The 19,947-nt window shown below is 40.3% G+C and overlaps 1 protein-coding gene across 3 annotated transcripts in view; it reads right to left on the bottom strand.

Moving 5' to 3' along the window:
• KCNMB2 (potassium calcium-activated channel subfamily M regulatory beta subunit 2) overlaps positions 1-19,947 on the bottom strand; it is an 846,546-nt gene that overhangs the window by 509,402 nt on the left and 317,197 nt on the right. For 2 of the 3 annotated variants that reach the window (XM_073626249.1, XM_073626251.1), the window contains exon 2: positions 6,325-6,499. The gene's annotated coding sequence lies outside the window, so the exon portion shown is untranslated. Of the gene's footprint in view, positions 1-6,324; positions 6,500-6,799; positions 7,225-19,947 lie in introns of those variants that run through there. The other variant, XM_073626250.1, reaches the window with a different exon arrangement.

The following is a 19,947-nucleotide window of genomic DNA, read 5'->3' as shown; positions in this document are numbered from 1 at the left end:
ACCTCAGACTGGGCCAAAGGTTTACCTTCCAACAAGACAATGACCCTAAGCACACAGCTAAAATAACGAAGGAGTGGCTTCACAACAACTCCGTGACTGTTCTTGAATGGCCCAGTCAGAGCCCTGACTTAAACCCAATTGAGGATCTCTGGAGAGACCTAAAAATGGCTGTCCACCAACGTTTACCATACAACCTGACAGAACTGGAGAGGATCTGCAAGGAGGAATGGCAGAGGATCCTCAAATCCAGGTGTGAAAAATTTTTGCATCTTTCCCAAAAAGACTCATGGCTGTATTAGATCAAAAGGGTGCTTCTACTAAATACTGAGCAAAGGGTCTGAATACTTAGGACCATGTGATATTTCAGTTTTTCTTTTTTAATAAATCTGCAAAAATGTCAACAATTCTGTGTTTTTCTGTCAATATGGGGTGCTGTGTGTACATTAATGAGGAAAAAAAAATTAACTTAAATGATTTTAGCAAATGGCTGCAATATAACAAAGAGTGAAAAATTTAAAGGGGTCTGAATACTTTCCGTCTCCACTGTATTTAAAACAAACAGGTAACGCAGAATATTATGAAAATACTAATATGTTCAAAAGTTTGCTCTAAGCCAGATCATGGAAAGATGAAATCTGTTAACTACTACACTTTGCCCTACTGAATAAGCTTTTATGTAATAGGATTGGGCTATCACTAGACTTGTACACAATGAGAAATTTCGTTTAGTTTCGGTTCGTTGTCATTCGTAAAATACATAATTTCATTCTGTTATATTCATTATGTTACGTTAATTCGTTTTTGGATAATTCGTTATTATTCATAGAGTGTCGATATTCGTTATACCGAATCTCGAATCATGTTGAATGCATTTGTTATATCCGCTATAGTTTCTTTTGTATTCGTTGAAATTCGATATTTATGTATGTATATTGATTTGTGATAATGATTCGTAGTTTGGAAAGTCGTTTGTTTATTGAATCTATTAACACACACGACAATATCTCTTCTCCTCTGCTCAAATACAATACAACACCCTTCTCACTCAGGAATGCACTTTGCCAGTAATCCAACCTCCAGCACAAAATTAATCAGCTGATTGGACTGTAAGATTTACTTTGAGTTGACCTTTTGTTTCATTAGATCTTTAACGAATTACCGAATCATGTCGAATTCATTTGTTATATTTGCTATAATTTCTTTCGTATTAGTTCAAATTCGTTATTTTTTTATTCGGACATTCGGATGCATTCGAATGTCTGAAAGATGCAAAATTTGACCGAATTTCGATTCGTTATGAAACAAATTGCACATGTCTAGCTATCACTGTGCTGTGGTTTCCATAAAAATGGCCACTGCATTCTGAAAACAAAAATGAATTTATTGATTGGTTCAACTTTTCTTTTTTCATTTTTAATCTTTAGTGCAAACAATTTTGTACATGTTAAAGTGGCTGTAAAGCTTATTTTTTTATAAAATTAAAAAAAAAATACTATACTTCCCTGCTCTTTGCAATAGTATTGCACAGAGTGGTCTCATTCCTCCTCTTCTGTAGTCCCCCGCTAGCACTCTCCACTCTTCCTTTTCGCCTGCCAGCTACCTGGAGGGACACTCATGTGCATTCCCGACCCTGGCTGTGTGCATCCATAGGCATGCACAGCGTAGCTCAGCCTTACCCCCTGCTCCGTCCTCACAGGATTTAACTGACAGCAGCAAGAACAAATGGCTCCCACTGCTCTCAGAGTCTCCTGGGAATGCAGGAAGAGAGGAGCAGCACTGCTGCGAACAGGACAGTGCTGGATTAAGAGAGAGTTTTTGAAAGCAGAGAATGTATTAAAGTAAAAAAAAACCTTTTGCCTTTAGAAACCAACTTACGACTGTACATACCAAAGTTCCATTATTTACAAATTATCACATAGATTTTTAGGTTAACTGGAAGTGTAAACTCAACAGCTGGCTTTCTACACAGTGTTTTAAATGCAGTTTCAGTAATATGCAGAATAACAACGTTTTTGAACCAGAATAATATGGTGACACTTCAGACAATGGGGTTGATTTACTAAAATCGACTTTGCAAATTGCAAAGTGCAGTCTTACTCTGCAAGTGCAGTTACTCCAGAGCTTAGCAAATGAGGTAAAGCTTCAATTTGCAAAGAATACCCAATCACATGCAAGGAAAAAAAAAAACAGCATTTTTGCTTGCACATGATTGGATGATGGAAGTCAGCATAGCTTCTGCTCATTTACTAAGCTCTGGAGCATTACAGAGTGCAACTGCACTTTGCAACGTGCACAATCTATTTGCCTTTAGTAAATCAACCCCAATATCTTTACTCAAATTCTGGAGTTAATGCAGTAGAAGGCTTGAAGGGCATATAAATATCTGGGAGTTTTCCATGACATTATTCTGTTTCTTATAATGTTAAATTTTAAATTAAGTTATTTAATCATACTTAAAGGTGCTTTGCATCAGGGAAAGCAAATGAAAGAGAGGGATGGGTGAAAGGGAGAAAAATGGCTGCGCCGACCACGTGATGACCCAAACAGGGAGGAATGGATGCACCCACGACCGACAGAATGGAGGCCAAAAGGGGGAGCAGCGAACTGTTGGGAGATGAACCCGGCCCAGAGCCAGAAAATCCGGAGATATGAGAGGTCCTGCTCCTCTCAAGGCTGCTCCTTGAAAATAGGGGATACTATTGGATATTCCTGACCAATGATTTATACATCTGTTGCTTGGTTCTCTGATAATTACTCAAACTCAGAGATATTTATCTAATAAGGTTATTTCCTTTTATTTATCTATGTGATTATTGCCTTACTTCAGCATCCTGTGAAAAATTATAGTCTTGGTCAGGACACCTTTTTCTATCAGCTTTCTAAGGCTCAGTCCCTTGTCCAACATTCATCCCTCAGTGAGACTTGGACCTCTCATATCACCGGATTTTCCGGATCTGGGCCTGGTTCATCTCCCAACAGTTCACTGCTCCCCATTTTGGCCTCCATTCTGTCAGTCATGGGTGCATCCATTCCTCCCTGTTTGGGTCATCGTGTGGTCGGCGCAGCCATTTTTCTCCTTGTCGCCCGTCCCTCCCTTTCGTTTCCTATCCCTGATGTAAAGGATCAGGATACCTGCATATATATATATATATATATATATATATATATATATATATATATATACTTATACGATTGTATAGATTTCTACACCACTTGCTCCTGATGAAGAGGAATTATGCCAAAAAACCTTGAAACGCATAGAGCTTCACTATGCAATTGCAACAATTGCACACAAGTGTTGTAAACAGTGTTTTGATTATGTTCTTCCATTTATGACATCAATGTATTATGTAGTTTTGACAAAAGCTTTTATGTATTGATGTTTTTTAGATTTTGTATTAAGCTATATTTTTCTATATTCTATTGCTACATACACTTTTTTTGGAGTCCTTGCGCTATAAAGTCCTGTCAGATTGGTTTCTTTGTTTTTTTGTTGTGCTATTAGGGATGTGGGCAATCTCTCCTATTCCCCACCAGAATTTAACTATGTTTTGTATAGCTGTGAACCGATAGGTGCTGGGGACCCGAAGACTGGCGAAGAACTGGCCCCTTGTGATGATAGCGCTGGATCCCTAGACTGGTAAGTACCTGTTTATTAAAAGTCAGCAGCTACAGTATTTGTTGCTGCTGACTTTTAACTTTTTCTGGAAACAGCTGGAGTTCCTCTTTAACCCTTCCAATTAAACTGATAGTTTGATAGATATGACTTGAAAAAGACTTGATAATGACCCTAGACGTCATTCATAACAAGAATGTATTTTTCTATGCTTAGTTTAGAAAAATTACAGATAAGTGACTGTTCATCTGCTGTCTCAGTGTCAAGAAGATTCAGAAAATTGGTGCGATGAGTAATCACTCCTCCTTGTCTTTCTGCTGTTAGTAAGTTTTGTTATGGTTGTTTTGCAATCACTGGGAAACTGTCATATCATGCAGACTAGCTCTATGGAGGCAGGGAAGAGCTTTATGACAACAGAGAAAAAGGACAAGGCCAATGCTATTTTGATACTGTGTTACTAAGATTTCCTTTAACAGTTTGTGCTATCGTATCTATGTGGTAGGCACAAAACACAGAACAGAAACTATTCTTACCATTCTACTACTACTGTTAAGGTTATTAATGAAAATAATATAATCATTAGAATTTGAGATTTGCAGCTTTGGTTGCCCTTAATATTTGCTTGCATCTCTGTTTGATATGGAGAATCACAGACTTCAGGAATCCAGCAGATTGCGATTCATGAATTGTATGAATTCCTGCAGATTGGAAAAACCTATGTATACATAATCAACTAATCAAAATTATTTCAGATTCCTATATTCACCTTGTTTATCAAATATAAGATTCATCACTAGTTAATAATGCTTCCTGTTATCAGATAGTTTGAATGAATGAAATCTGCCTTAGCGACAAAAAACTATCAGTATAAAACTGTAATACAAATATATCAGGAAGACACATCTAGATTTTTATTTAATTTTTATTTATTTATAGGTTTACATCAGAAATGAACACAATGACAAATTGCTCTGCCTCAGACAGTTAGTATTAATGCACATATTCAAATTAAAATGTATAAACCCGGACCAACATTGGTTACAAATCTAGATTTTAAACTTTTACATGTACTGTATTTTCCTCTAGGGGTTTTAGGTAGAAATTGCCTTGGGCCTATCAGCCAACTTGAAGGTAAAGCATGCCATATTCTTTACCTATTTTTTTTATCTAGGGGCCAACAAATATCTACAAACATAAACATTTTGTGTAATAGTATCCACAAGAATCTAATTCACTCAAAATTTCATACAAATAAAGATACATTTATTATTCTAGAGACAAAATTAAAGCTCTATGAGACCCTTCAGTTGGCAGCAGGAAAGTGGTCCTATCTCTCTACCTATTTTTTCTAGGGCAATAAACATCATAGAAATAAACATATACAAGTATATTCATTTTGTGTAATAGTATCCAAAAGAATCTCACCCACCCAAAATATCATAGGAATAAAGATACATTTATTATTCTAGAGACAAAATTAAAGCTCTCTGAGACCTTCCAATTGACAGCAGGAAAGTGTTCCAATCTCTCTACCTATTTTTTTTCCAGGGCAATAAACATCATAAAAATAAACATAAACAAGTATATTAATTTTGTGTAATAGTATCCACAAGAATATTATTCACCCAAAATATTGTATGAATAAAGATACATCTATTATTCTAGAGACAAAATGAAAGCTCTATGAGACTCTTCAGTTGACAGCAGGAAAGTGGTCCTATCTCTCTACCTATGCTTTCTATATACAAATATATAAATTGTGTGTAATAATATCGACAAGAATCTTCCTAATCTAATAAATCATAATCATAAAAATAAATGTATTATTCTGGAGATAAAATTAAAGTTCTATAAGACCCTCCAGATAGCAGTATCAAAGTTGTGCTATCTCCTGTCTGTTTTTTTCTGTAACCTAGGAGTATAATCTAAGGGGGGTGCAGTCTTCCTAATCACTTTATAAAGGGTCAGAAAAGGGGGGTCTTTCTATTAGCTTGAATGACCTCTTTCATGTAATTGAGCTCTTGGGTTCCCAGGTAACTCTCAGACTTATCTCAGTGTAGGAATTTCTGATACACACTATTGCACTGCTGAAAAACGTAACTTTGTAGATGCAAGCTAAGAAGTGTTTGTGTACAGGATTTAATAGTGTAGTTCACTTTAAGCTGTATGACTCTCTGACCTGAATTTACCAGTAACAAAACAGTACATGGAATCATCACTCAGCTGTATAGAAGACTTTCAAGATTCTGCAGGAGAGGTCTCAACCCCTAGTTTTCAGAATATCTGTAATGCCACTACTGTGATTGGTGTCCCAGGCATAACAGACCAAATGTCGTATATTACTGTTTAGTGCATAAAAAATAAATTTCTCACACCCTTTATTAGTTTTAATTGTGTAGTATGTAACCTGCTGCACTGGCTTATATACAGATGGTGTCAAATGTTAAGGGATGATAAAAACATAATTTTCTCAATACATTCTAATACATAGTTTACTATACACAAATCAATACCTACAACAGAAGCAGAAAAAAAAATCTTAAAAGGAAAAACAATGTACAAGAATAAAGGGCAATAAACAAACAAGACTATCCTAATGCAGTATTACTAAGAAGTCCATGCATTGTTATTTCAGGCAGCTCATGCACATACACACAAAACCCTTAGGAGCCAAGCTGAAAATGTTAGTAAGGAAATTGTCAGCCTACCTTTATTCTACAATGCCCTGACTTCGGCATTTTTGAAATCTTCTTTGCTTCTATTGTCACTGATCTTTGTATCTCCTTTGTAGGCTGGCGTATAAATCTGCTCCATGGAAAGAATAATTCCCCTCATCCGCAGAGCCTTACAGTAGTTTTGTGTTGGATAAGTAACTTTTGTATCCTGTTAGAAAAATGTGAGCGTCATCAGACAATTCACATCAAAGTCCTCAGAGCTTCTAGAGTCAAACAGAACTGCTAAAGTGACAAGTTCCAAATATTCACTGCTCAATGCAAATGACATGTAAATAGAAAATCTTTTTTTTAGTTTAACAAAGAAATAAATGCCAGCAGCATGCAGAAGTTAGGTTAACCTGCAGAGACCTAGTCCAGAGATCCATAGAGAAATCACATTTTCCAGAGATCCATGACTTAAACAAAAATCCCATACACTGCAGTACAGAGAAAGAGAGGCATTTCTCACCCTCTCCTGGCTCTGCATCATATTGGAATATCCACTTTAAATATCAATAATCTCATTTTCCACCTTAGCCTGCTCCGGCTAGGCTACCATGTCCTTGGAATGTATTTGTTCTCGTGCAGTCAAGTTCGATCCAAGGAAATCTCTCATCGCTACAATCTCTGTTCTTTTCTCACACTGAAACAAGTCTTTCTTCTATGTCCCTGATTTTTTTTCCCCCACAATCAGATCACACAAACAATCCTTCCCTGCACAAATAAGGTTACAGTCCTGTTTGCCAGCAGAAAGCCATATTCTGTGAATGCCTGACACACTCTAACCAGCCAGTGAATAAAATGTGAGCTCCTTTGAATTAGGGAGATACAGAATGTGTAGCTCTGGTACCAGTCCCTCTCTCTCATTTATCAGGGAGTCTCCTTGGTAACTAGCTGTTCCTCTCTGATGACTCCTATTATATCAAAGCTCCCTGAATTTAAAGGTAGACACGAATCTTTCGAAAAACAAACCAAAATAGGCACAGTGTATTGAAAATATACTTGTTTTTTTTATCAATATGTGGTGTGTTATCTATTTTTGTAAAAGAAAAGCATTAATGTATTCAAGTGAAGGATGTATGATGCAATACATATATAGGTGTCTCTGTGCATGTGTGTGTTATAATATACATGTAGTATAAGGTTAAAGTTTATTAGCGTTGATATTTTATGCATTTCTGACACTGATGCAATTGCTGGTGTGCAATGCAAAAAACGTTCTTTCCGCTCTGGATCTCACTGGTCACTAGCTTGTTTCCTAGGCTTCCGGGTAGAAGCACAGTTGCATTAATTGGTAAGATTTGAGAAAAGTAGACTCTAGTTGTATTGCTTGATAAAAGTTTAAAGACAAGTTTATAGTTGGTAGCAGCTTAAAATAACCAGGACTGTGATTCTTTAAAGAGATATGCAAAACATACACTATTGGAGATCAACATGGATTGGAGATGTATTACTCTACATTGTTTTAATAAACATGAGGGGGGGGAGGGGTATGCCTATATATCAAGAATAATGTACAAGTGAATGTGAGAGATGACATCACTAAGGGAGCTAGGGAGGAGGTGGAATCCTTATGGGTAGAGCTCTAAAGGGATGAAGCTAAGGGGAGAATATTACTGGGAGTATGCTATAGGCTCCCTAACCTGAGGGAGGAGGGGGAGACAGATCTCCTATCACAAATTGGATTAGCAGCAAGGATGGGAAGTGTTATCATAATGGGGGATTTTAATTATTCAGACATAGACTGGGCGGAGGGAACCACGCATTCATCTAAGGCTCGCCAGTTCCTAAATGTCTTTGCAGGACAATTTTATGGGTCAGATGGTAAATGCACCAACTAGAAATAAAGCGTCATTGGATCTACTGATTACCAACAATACAGACCTGATCCCGGATGTGGAAATACGGGGCAATTTAGGTAAACGCGATCACAGGTCAATTGGCTTCAGTATAAATCACACAAATAGGAAACATAAGGGGAATACAAAGACACTGAATTTCAAAAGAGCCAACTTTCCTGAACTATTAACCTTGCTAGTAGGCATAAATTGGGATAAAATCTTAGGAACAAAGAACACGGAGGAGAGATGGGTTTGCTTTAAGAGCATACTAAATAAGGGCATTAGTCAACGCATCCCATTGGGGTAATACATTTAAAAGAGCGAACAAAAGTCCTGGATGGCTTAACTCCAATGTAAAAATGCATATAAAAGCAAAGGAGAATGCCTTCAAAAAATACATGGTTGAGGGATCATCCTCAGCATTCAGACTTTATAAAGAATGCAACAAGAAATGTAAGGGTGCAATAAGGACGGCTAAGATAGAACATGAAAGACACATAGCGGAGGAGAGCAAAAAAAATCCCAAGAAATTCTATAAGTATGTAAACAGTAAAAAAGGGAGGACAGACTATATTGGCCCCATAAAGAATGAGGCAGGACATCTGATTACAAAGAATGGGGAGATGGCGAAGGTATTTAATTTATTCTTCTCCTCAGTCTTCACAATGGAAGGCTTCAGTAACGAAAACTGCAGTGTTCATCCTCATGACACATCACAAGAAGCACCTCCATGGTTAACAGAGGATATAATTAAAATTAGACTTGGGAAACTTAACATTAACCACTTGACAACTGGGCACTTAAACCCCCTTCCTAACCAGACCAATTTTCAGCTTTTGGTGCTCTCACATTTTGAATGACAATTACTCAGTCATGCAACACTGTATCTTTATGAAATTTTTGTCCTTTTTTTCACACAAATAGAGCTTTCTTTTGGTGGTATTTAATCACCGCTGGGTTCTTTATTTTTTGCGCCGTAAAAGAAAAATGACCGAAAAATCTGTAAAAAAATACATTTTACTTCATTTCTGTTATAATATTTTGCAAATTAGTAATTTTTCTTCATATATTTTGGCCAAAATTTATACCGCTACATATCTTTGGTAAAAATAACCCAAATCGGTGGATATTATTTGGTCTTTTTGAAAGTTATAGAGTCCAAAAGCTATGGTGCGCATATCTGAAAATTGATCACACCTGAATTACTGATCTATCTATCTAATTTTTTGAGACCCTAACATGCCAGAAAAGTACAAATATCCCCCAAATGACCCCTTTTTGGAAAGAAGACATTCCAAGGTATTTAGAAAGATGCATGGTGAGTTTTTTGACGTTGTCATTTTTTCCCACAATTCTTTGCAAAATCAAGGTTTTTTTTTTACTTTTTTTTTTCCACAAAATTGTCATATTAGCAGGGTATTTCTCACAGACCGCATATGCATACCACAAATTACACCCCAAAACACATTCTGCTATTACTCCCGAGTACGGCGATACCACATGTGTGAGACTTTTACACAGCGTGGCCACATACAGAGGCCCAACATGCAGGGGAGCACCTTCAGGCGTTCTGGAGCACCCAGGCCAATTCTGACATTTCTCTCCTACATGTAAAAATCATCATTTATTAGCTAGAAAATTACTTAGAACCCCAAAACATTATATATGTTTTTTTAGCAAAGACCCTAGAGAATACAATGGCGGTCGTTGCAACTTTTTATCTCGCACGGTATTTGCGCAGCAATTTTTTTAACGCTTTTTTTTTGAAAAAAAAAGTTTTGTGCTTTACAAAAACCAAAACAGTAAAGTTAGCCCAATGTTTTTGCATAATGTGAAAGATGAAGTTATGCCGAGTAAATAGATACCCAACATGTCACCCTTCAAAATTGCACGCGCTTGTGGAATGGCGCCAAACTTTGCTACTCAAAAATCCCCATAGGCGATGCTTTAAAATTTTTTACTGGTTACATGTTTTGAGTTACAGAGGAGGTCTAGGGCCAAAATTATTGCTCTCGCTCTACCGATCGCAGCGATACCTCACATGTGTGGTTTGAACACCGTTTTCATATGTGGGCGGGACTTACGTATGCGTTCGCTTCTGCATGCGAGCACACAGGGACAGGGGCGCTTTTAAAATTTTTTTTTTTTTTTTTATTGTTCATTTTACTTTATTTATTTTAGTTTGATGCTTTTTTCCAAAAAAAAAAATTTTTGACCACTTTTATTCCTATTACAAGGAATATAAACATCCTTGTAATAGGAATATGGCATGACAGGTCCTCTTTACAGTGAGATATGGGGTCAATAAGACCCCACATCTCACCTCTAGGCTGGGAAGCCTGAAATTAAAAAAAAAAAAAAAAAAAAGACCCTGGCTTCGATCGTAGCGGTGAGTCGGTAGAAGCACCGCAAGGCGGCGGGAAGGGGGGACGTCCCCTCTCGCCTCCCGTAAGAATGATCAAGCAGTGGAACAGCTGCTATGATTGTTCTCATTGTGTAGGGAATCGCCGGCTGAAAAAGCTGATATCTGAATGATGCCTGTAGCTGCAACCATCATTCAGATATCTCCGCACAAAGTCAAGGACGTTGTATGACGGCCGGCAGGCGGGAAGTGGTTAAAACGTTTTTTTTTTTTTTAACACAAAGTTGTCCATTTATACAATATTTCTACCACATAACATGTACATACCAAAAATGACACCCCGAAATAGATTCTCCTACTCCTCCTGAGTACGGCGATACCACATGTGTGAGACTTCCACAGCCTGGCCACATACAGAGGCCGAGTACAGCTGAGCATGGCTCAGCATGGCGGGGTATTGCGGGGTATTGCGGAGTATGGCGGGGTATGGCGGGGTATTGCGGGGTATGGCGGAGCATAGCGGGGTATGGCGGGGTATGGCGGAGTATGGCAGGGTATTGCGGAGTATGGCGGGGTATTGCGGGGTATGGCGGAGTATGGCGGGGTATGGCGGGGTATGGCGGGGTATGGCGGAGTATGGCGGAGTATGGCGGGGTATTGCGGAGTATGGCGGGGTATTGCGGAGTATGGCGGGGTATGGCGGAGTATGGCGGGGTATTGCGGAGTATGGCGGGGTATGGCGGGGGCATTGCAGAGTATGGCGGGGGCATTGCAGAGTATTGTGGGGGCACTGCAGAGTATTGTGGGGGCATTGCAGAGTATTGTGGGGGTATTGCAGAGTATTGCACAGCATTGCAGAGTATTGTGGGGGTATTGCAGAGTATTGTGGGGGTATTGCAGAGTATTGCACAGCATTGCAGAGTATTGTGGGGGCATTGCAGAGTATTGCACAGCATTGCAGAGTATTGTGGGGGCATTGCAGAGTATTGCAGAGTATTGTGGGGGTATTGCAGAGTATTGTGGGGTATTGCAGAGTATTGCACAGCATTGCAGAGTATTGTGGGGGTATTGCAGAGTATTGTGGGGGTATTGCAGAGTATTGCACAGCATTGCAGAGTATTGTGCTGGTATTGCAGAGTATTGCACAGCATTAGTAGTGAGGGATGGCTGAGCATGGATGGATGGATGTCTCTGTGCAGCGCTGTGGGCACTACACATACAGCCCACAGCGCTGCAGACATCCATCCATCCCCCTCCCCGCTCACTGTGTACCGATCGGTACACAGGAGGGGAGGAGAGGAACCGGCGTCATCAGATGACGCCGGTCTGTTTACATGTGATCGCACCGTCATTTGACGGCGCGATCACATGGTAAACGGCCGCGATCAGCGGCCATTTACCGGGATCCGTGATGCGCCGGGTCCTCTGGACCCGGCGGTCACGGATGTGTTCGGGTGCGCGCCCCAGGGGGCGCGCGAGAGGGGAATTCTGGGAGGACGTCATAGTACGTCCACCCAGAGTTATCCAACCGCCCTGCAGCCGTCATTCGGCTATGGGCCGGTTGGTAAGTGGTTAATAAATCACTGGGACCAGATGGCTTGCACCCGAGAATACTTAGGGAACTCAGTCAAGTAATTACCAGACCATTGTTCCTAATTTTTACTGACAGTCTACTGACTGGAATGGTACCAGCTGATTGGAGAAAAGCCAATGTAGCACCGATATTTAAAAAGGGCCCAAAATACATCCCTGGTAATTACAAACCAGTTAGCCTAACATCAATAGTATGTAAACTCTTGGAGGGGATGATAAGGGACTATATACAAGATTTTAGTAATGAGAACGGTATCATAAACAGTAATCAGCATGGATTCATGCAGAATCGTTCTTGCCAAACCAATCTATTAACCTTCTATGAGGAGGTGAGTTGCCATCTAGATAAAGGAAGGCCTGTAGACGTGGTGTATCTGGATTTTGCAAAAGCATTTGACACAGTGCCCCATAAATGTTTACTGTACAAAATCAGGTCCGTTGGCATGGACCAAAGGGTGAGTACATGGATTGAAAACTGGCTTCAAGGGTGAATGCAGAGGGTGGTGATAAATGGGGAGTACTTGGAATGGTCAGGGGTGGGTAGTGGGGTCCCCCAGGGTTCTGTGCTGGGACCAAGCCTGTTTAATTTGTTCATAAACGATCATTGAGCATGGGGTAAACAGTTCAATCTCTGTATTTGCGGACGATACTAAGCTAAGCAGGGCAATAACTTCTCCGCAGGATGTGGAAACCTTGCAAAAAGATCTGAACAAATTAATGGGGTGGGCAACTACATGGCAAATGAGGTTCAATGTAGAAAAATGGAAAATATTGCATTTGGGTGGCAAAAATATGAATGCAATCTATACACTGGGGGGAGAACCTCTGGGGGAATCTAGGATGGAAAAGGACCTGGGGGTCCTAGTAGATGATAGGCTCAGCAATGGCATGCAATGCCAAGCTGCTGCTAACAAAGCAAACAGAATATTGGCATGCATTAAAAAGGGGATTAATTCCAGAGATAAAATGATAATTCTACTACTCTACAAGACTCTGGTCCAGCTGCACCTAGGGTATGCTGTCCAGTTCTGGCCACCAGTCCTCAGGAAGGATGTACTGGAAATGAAGCGAGTACAAAGAAGGGAAACAAAGCTAATAAAGGGTCTGGAGGATATTAGTTATGAGGAAAGGTTGTGAGCACTGAACTTACTCTCTCTGGAGAAGAGACGCCTGAGAGGGGATATGATTTCAATATACAAATACCGTACTGGTGACCCCACAATAGGGATAAAACTTTTTCGTGGAAGGGAGTTTAACAAGACTCGTGGCCACTCATTAAAATTAGAAGAAAAGAGGTTTAACCTTAAACTACGTAAAGGGTTCTTTATTGTAAGAGCGACAAGGATGTGGAATTCCTTTCCACAGGCAGTAGAAACTATTAGATAAGCACCTGAACGACCACAACATACAGGGATATACAAGGTACTGACATATAATCACACACATAGGTTGGACTTGATAGACTTGTGTCTTTTTTCAACCGCACCTACTATGTAACTATGTAACTATGAGATTTATTAAATTTTTTTCTATAATAGAATTTAATGAAGCTATTCAGTAAAGGAGTATATGCTGATATTAGAGGTTGGTCAGACATGCAAGCATGATCCAATCGCTTTTTCGTATTCCACACTCACATAAACACGCATGCTTGGGTGACCTGATCATGTCTTTTAATGGCTATGGAGCAGAAAGAGGGAGGGTGGTCAGACACATTGAAAGCTGGTTTGTTTTGGGAGAGAGCAATAGTAATGATCCAGAAATCTCATGCATGTCCAATTGCAGTTTTACCTTCAGATTTGCTGGTTACTACAGGCATGAAGATCATCACCCAATCTAGCTGAAACCAGCTGAATTTGGTTATGTTCGGTTATGACCTCACATTTAATTTCAAAGTTCTACCTAAATACTCAATAAGGTTGAAGAAGTGATTTATTAAGGTGTGTGTGTAGGGGGAGGGGTTTGTAAGATGATTACCATGTAATGTTGGCGATAGGGTCACCCGATTTATAAGTTGATTGTCATTTCATTGTGATGAATGGGTATTAAAAAACATAATGGGTATTAAAAAACAACAATCAAACAATCAAACAAATATGTATAATGTGTAAAATGCTGAACAGTGGAACTTAGTGACGCAGTAATGCAGCTCCATTGTGAATATGAGCTTCATCATCACTTGCTGTCCTATGGCTGAAGAAGCAGAGACAGCTGTTGCATGGCCAGGAAGAGCAATTGTTATTGCTGGAACAGAGCAAGAGTCAGTTCCTCATAATGAGCAAGTATACCATGCATACTCCTGCCACACATCAAATTCTTATTCCTCTTTAACTGCTTGCTGACCGCCGGCTGTCAATTGACGGCCAGGCGGCGCAGCTCTCGTTGCTGGCGGGCGTCATATGATGGCCTTGTTTTCCCGGCTCACCAGGCAGCACGCGCGCGACACTGACGGCGATCACGCTCGCCCGCTGGGTCACTGGGTACCCGGTGCGCGTGCCCGGCGACCGCGATGTCCGCTGGGCACCCGCGATTGCCGGTAACACAGCAAGACCGTGGATCCACGGTCCTGTCAGAGGAGAGGAGACCGATGGTGTGTTCCCAGTACAGAGGAACACCGATTGGTCTCCTCCCCTAGTGAGTCCCCTCCCCCTACAGTTAGAAACACTCCCTAGCAACACAGTTAACCCCTCGATCACCACCTAGTGTTAACCCCTTCCCTGCCAGTCACATTTATACAGTAATCAGTGCATTTTTATAGCACGGATCGCTGTATAAATGTGAATGGTCCCAAAAAAGTGTCAAAAGTGTCCGATGTGTCCGCCGCAATATCGCAGTCACTATAAAAATCGCAGATCGCCGCCATTACTAGTAAAAAATAAATACATAAATAAAAATGTTATACATCTATCCCCTATTTTGTAGACGCTATAACTTTTGTGCAAACCAATCAATATACACTTATTGCGATTTTTTTTACCAAAAATATGTAGAAGAATACATATCGGCCTAAACTGAGGAAAAAATTTGTTTTAAAGAAAAAAAAATTGGATATTTATTATCGCAAAAAGTAAAAATTATTGTGTTTTTTTTTAAACTTATCCCTCTTCTTTTGTTTATAGCGCAAAAAATAAAAAACGCAGAGGTGATCAAATACCACCAAAAGAAAGCTCTATTTGTGGGGAAAAAATTATAACAATTTCATCTGGGTACAGTGTTGTATGACTGCGCAAATGTCATTCAAAATGCGACAGTGCTGAAAGTTGAAAAATGGCTTGGGCAGGAAGGGGGTGAAAATGCACTGTATTGAGATGGTTAAAGTGGAATTTATGTCTAGAAACAAAATTGCTTAGCAGGTAGATCTTTTAAGTAGAAGAGACCTTACCCTTTCTCCTAAAATCTTCTATTGCTGTGTCACATTATTTTTGGCATACAACTTCAGTAGCCATCCTCAATGGCTTAAAGTGGTTCTAAAGCCAAAACCTTTTTTTTATTCTCCGCATTAATTCTAATGCATTCTCTGCATTAAGGTAAAATGTTTTCTAGCTTTCTGTCCTCCCTGCATGAATAGGAAGAGAGGGTGGGAAGAGATCCAGCGCTGAGCATAGCTGCATCTCTTCTCCCCTCTCTTCCTCTTTACACAAGGGTCTTGGGTAGCAGCAGAAGCCATATGCTCCTGCTGCTGTCAAAGAAATGCGGTAAGGAGGAAGTGGGGGGGGGGCAAGCCCCACTGTGTGTGTTTATGAAGTGCAGCTCAATAGACACACACAGCTCTGGAGCAAGCATAGGAAGCAGCATGCTATGGTGGTACAGGAAGAAGAGGAGGGGCCAAGATTGCTGTCAGGGGACCCATGGGACAGGAGTCATGGGGCCGCTCTTTGCAAAACCATTCCCCACACCTGAGTATTTTTTTTTTATTATTTAAGTGTTACTACTGGTTCAAAAAAGGTGCCAGAGAAGATCACATCAGAGTGGCAACACATCCTTTTTACACATAGGGGTTGATTTTCTAAAATTGAGAGTGCAAAATGTGGTGCAGCTGTGCATGGTAATCAATCAGCTACATACTCCTCCTTTGATAAAAAAAAAAAAACTGGAAGCTGATTGGTTTCTATACAGAGCTGCACCAGCTTTTGAGGTCTCCAGTTTTAGTAAATCAACCCCATAGTTTGCAAGTTTATTTCCTCTGTAGCCTCCCTGACGGTATTCCCGAGTGTGGCTCTGGGTTAAATTTCAGCACTATTAGCGGTAACCCCGAGCCACACTCGGGATTACATCTCAAGATCCTGGTGCAAGTTACTTACCTTGACCCCATGATCCTGCGATGTCCCCCCATGGTGTCTGCGGGCTCTGTCCTCCGCCGAAGCCCCTCTGTGCCAGGCTCCGTTCCCTGCGAGTGTCGCGATGCACGGGGCAGAGCCTGGCGGCAAATTAAAAAAAAATTAAAAATCATAACACATACAGTACTGTAATCTTACAGATTACAGTACTGTATGAAATCATTTCACTTCCCTTTTGTCCCCAGTGCTTTGTCCAATGTCCTGCATGCAGTTTTATATTATATATACTGTTCTTTCTGCCTGGAAACTTGAGATTGTCCATAGCTACCAAAAAGTGTCCCTTTACATCAAAAGTGGCTTTAGACCAGCTAGAAAACAGCAATAGTAAATTAGAACACTTGCAGAATTGAGGGATAGTGAATCATGGGGAAATGTATCTTATTATTATTATATTATTATTTTTTTAATTGTTTATATTTTTTTATTATATTATAATTTATGATTTTGTGTTTCAAACTTCATCATACCCGGGATATCTACTAGACTCTTGGTGGACAGATCTAAGTGTGTTATTGCTAAGAATTACAGACCTACAATATAAAACGCCAAATTTCTATGCAAAATAATTGTACCACTTTGAGATGCAAAAATCTGAAATAATCATACCGCCAGGGAGGTTAAGAGCAGAGTAGGGAGTCAATAAAGTTTTTCTCTATCACTGCTCTTGACTGTGGTTGTATCTCAAAGAGACCTCTTTTTCCCATGTCTTCATTTTTTTTCCCTATTTCCCTTCCCTTTCTTTTTTGTCTTTCTTTTTCACTCTTAGAGAAGCTAGATAGCACCATATTTAGCTCCAAGTAGAGAGTTTTATTCCACTTTAAAGGAGAAGTACAGCCAAAGTTCAGCAGAGAGACCATAGAATTGTGATCCACCCAGATCGCTGAACCGGCACCGGCGAGCCGCTGAGAACCTAATCCTGGCCGCTCCAACCCCCTCCACAGTCCAGCGCTCCAGAGAATGTGGGAGGTCAGAGCAGAGAGCCGCTGACTAACAGCCAGCAGCTCTCTGCTCACGGAGCACTGCACGATCAGCGGTGTTCGAGTGCTCGGTTCTCAGTGTTAGAGGTGTCGGGGGACAGATTCAGCATAAGAGCAATGCTGTATCCACCTAGGTAAATAGGGTTTAAAAAATAGATAAAAAACCCACATTTCTCTTTTAAGTTTCTTTCTTTTCTTGTTTTTATATGATGTTTTCAAGAGTCTTCATTTTTTTGGTCCCAAACTAAGAGATTGCTCATGCCTTGAGAAAATGTTTTTGAAAGTTATCCCACAGGCACAAATCTAACAATATATTTTGGAATTTGAGGAAGGTTGTATTACTACTGTTTTGTGTTTAGCACCTACTAGATCCCTTATTATAATATACCAAAAGTTTTCAAAGTTATGTAATTTGTGTTTTTTGTTCCTCATGGTAATCAGTTGTAAAAGTAAAATTTTTCATTTCCGCATAGTTCTGATAAATTTACAAACATTTTGCAGAAATATATGATAAGTGTAATAACTGCCTATTGCTGAACTCATCTAAAAATATAATTGGCAGGTTGTCATTGTGCTTTTTAAGGTCACTAAATAGGCACTTTAAAATGACATCCTTTATCTTTTACCTGTTTTGTATTAGGCACTTGTGTAGTACTGATTTTTTTTCTGCAGAACTTTACAGAGAGTAATTAACCATACAGATGGGTCCTTGTCCTACAGAAGCTCAAAGTCTAGTTTTACTAAAACACACACACACGCCTACCAGTTCAATTGGGCATACCAGAAGAGCCCTCGGGAGTCTTGCAGTCTCTCTGCCCATCACTGTTATCTGTGCGGTGAGTAGGGATGGGCTGAATGGACCCCTGTTCAGTTTGCACCAGAACTTTCGAACACTGCGAAAGTTCGGACCCAAATAACGAACCCCATTTAAAGTCAATGGGACCTGAATGTCAAATATCAAAAGTGCCCATTTTGAAGGCTTATATGCAAGTAATTGGGCATACAATGGTTATAGGGGTCCGGGTTCTGCCCTGGGGGACATGTATCAATAAAAAAAAAGTTTGTGAAAAAGTCATTTTTAAATGAGCAGAGATTTTTTGATATTTAAAGTGAAAGCATAAAAATAAAAAATTCCTTCCAATATTGTGCCTGGGGGGGTCCCCTTAGTCTACCTGTAAAGAGGAAGATCTGTACCATGTCTAGAATCTGCTGCAGTAATAATTGCATTCATAAAGCCCCAAAAAATGACATTTTCCCTGCAAGCTGCCTTTATTTTGCTCAGCTGGGGAGCCAGTGTGTATGATGAAGCCACAATGTAGTGCACTGGGAAGAAGATTAGAGATTTTTAATTTAGAGATTTTTTGGATACATTCTGGTGTCACTTTGACTTTGGATAGAAGTAACGGGGTACGTAAAAATAGGTCTTTGGGGGGGGGGCTAGCTGGAGACCAGGATGGACACCTGCTAGAGGAGCTCGGGCACAAGCAGGTATACAGCGGCTAAAAACAGCCCATCCGAGCCATGAAACGGCAGATCAACAAGGCATTCCAGCCCTAGAACATCCGTTAATAATTACCGAAATGCCCAGGCGCAGTAAAGAGGGGAATCATCCCCAGAAGCTCACAGAATTCTTCACTCCCGGGCCCAGGCAAAATGGCGCCGGCGCCACATCCACGCCGGCATACAGCTCACGATCCCAGCCAGCACAGCAGGGGAAAACGACCAAAAGGAGCAGTCCTCCTAAATCCCCCAACTCTTCGCCAGCTACACTCTCATCAGGAAGCCGTGAAAAGGCTAGATCAAGGATGGATGCAGCGGATACAGAGGTGAGCCCTTTCCATGACTCAGGGGATGACTCCAGGGATGACACTAGGGAGCTGCCAGACTCCTTAGATGTGTTTCCCACTAACAACCAGCCAGTATTGGACACAGTTCTAAAAGAGATGCTAGTATCTCTGAGAGGCTCCCTGCACTCAGATATGGTCTCCTGTGTACATAAGTTTAGCATGGATCTGAAAACTGTATCTGACAGAGTGACACATGTGGAAAGCAAAATGGGGGAATATGCTGTTACAATCAATGACTTGGTGGATGCAAACGATAGTAGAGAGGACGGAATTGAATCCATTAAAGCTAAAATGGCAGACATGGAAAACAGAAATAGGAGGAATAATGTAAAAATAAGGGGAATCCCAGAATCTGTCCGACAAAATGACCTGTGCAGTTATGTCTCCCAGATTTTGAATGCAACCCTGCCTGACATGTCTGCATTGGATTTTACCATAGACAGGATACATCACCTCCATAAACCCTCCTATCTATCCGATAATATCCCAAGGGATGTCATAATGAGATTGCACTTTTATCACACCAAGAAGAGGCTAATGGCAACGTCCAGACAAAAAGACCAATTCCTTGCACCATACGCCACCCAGCAATTTTACGCAGATTGGTCTCAGTAAACATTACAGAAACGCAGAAATCTGAACACAATAACGAAAGCCCTC

This window comes from Aquarana catesbeiana, linkage group LG04 (genome assembly GCF_042186555.1).
Source record: "Aquarana catesbeiana isolate 2022-GZ linkage group LG04, ASM4218655v1, whole genome shotgun sequence".
NCBI classification, from domain to species: Eukaryota; Metazoa; Chordata; class Amphibia; order Anura; family Ranidae; genus Aquarana; species Aquarana catesbeiana.
Note: the sequence above shows the minus strand (reverse complement) of the source record. Positions and strands in the feature narration are given on the sequence as shown.